We start from the raw sequence: 1,518 nt of genomic DNA on the forward strand, positions 1-1,518 counted from the left end.
GCCCCACTGAAGACTTAATCTGTGATGGATATTGTTAAAGATGGGAGGTTGAGTCCCATTGGAGAGTCACTTCTACCCTGGCTCTTCAGGCCACATGAGCCGGGCTGAGAATTCGGCAGGTGCCGTTGTCTGTGGTCTGACTGGCCTGAACCTGGCTGCTGGCAAGCTCCCTATGTCTCTGAGCCGTCTTGGTTTTGCTGCTCCCAGTGGTTTAATGAACCTGAGAAAATGTCACACAGGAGGAGCTGGCAAACCCCCTCCTGATACGGGCCACAGTCCACGTCCTGGGAGGGGCTCACACTGCTCTGGCCGCTGAAGATATGGGGAAGCCCCCAAGACCAGTGACCAGTTATCCATGCCCATGGGGGCCTAAGGAGAAGGGGACCTGCCCTCAGGGAGCTCACAGTCCAGCGACGTGACCCCCGCCACCAACAAGTGTGTGCCCCGTGAAAAGTGGGATAATGGAGGCGGCCCATGGAGCACTGACCTTGAAAGAGGCAAAGCAACCACTGCTGGGCATTCCACATTATCCCAGTGCCAGCCTGACAGGCATTTCTCAGCACTGGGCGAAGCACCTAGGACATCGACAGAGCCCCAGCGCCCGCCCCCGAGGACAGCCCGATAGAGAGGAAGCAGACGCACAGGGACGTTAACTGACTTTCCCCAGTCACACAGAGGTAGAGGAAAGGACCCACGCAGCCCCACCCTCCCGGGCTCCCAGCAGGAGATGGATGAAGGATGAGGGGACACCGAGGGAGGAGGGCAGGGAGGGGAGGATTAGGAGCTAAGGCTGGGAGCCAGGAGGAAGGCGGCTGGCACTCAAGTGAGTGTGGAGCTGGGGAGTCCGTGTTCCAGCTCCAGAGCCAGGACTCACTTTGCAGCGAGAGCGAGGGGGAGGGTCACCGCCGGGCAGCCCGGGCGGGAGTGCTCCCTGAAGCCAGGTGTGGGTGGTCAGGGTGGCTCCCTCTCCAGGACACCTCACCCCACTTCTACCCCACAGGTGGAGCGTGGGCAGGCAGGTCCCAGCAAGGATGCTACTTTCCTGGGCCTGAGCCACACCCAGTGGCCGCGGGGCTGGGGAGACGGCAGATGTGGGGGAGAATGTTGAGGCTGGTGATGGGGACAGCCATGGCCCAGCCAGCTTGGGCACTGCATGCACCATCCAAAGCCCTGAGGCCCGGGAGAGGAGCCAGCCCGGCGGGGGGGCCATCGGCGGGGAGCCACGGGAGGCAGAGCCACGGGCAGTTGGGAGACCTGTGGCTGCAGCGGTGCCTCTGGGCTCCAGGGGTAGGTTTGGCCTCAGCGGTTCTGACTCAGGAGGCCCCAGCCTTCTCCATGGGTGCCCAGCACGGGGGCTCCTCCCAGGGCCAACACTGCACTCTCCAAGGATTTACTCTACCGTCTGGAGTGGGACCCCGGCATTGCCCGTGCCACCCCACCTTCCTTGCTGGGCCAGCCTTCACATGGCCGAGAGTGATGATGTGGCTGAGAATCATCACCACCATTATCGGGCACGTT

The sequence above is a fragment of the Piliocolobus tephrosceles genome, chromosome 19, assembly GCF_002776525.5.
Source record: "Piliocolobus tephrosceles isolate RC106 chromosome 19, ASM277652v3, whole genome shotgun sequence".
Classification (NCBI taxonomy): domain Eukaryota; kingdom Metazoa; phylum Chordata; class Mammalia; order Primates; family Cercopithecidae; genus Piliocolobus; species Piliocolobus tephrosceles.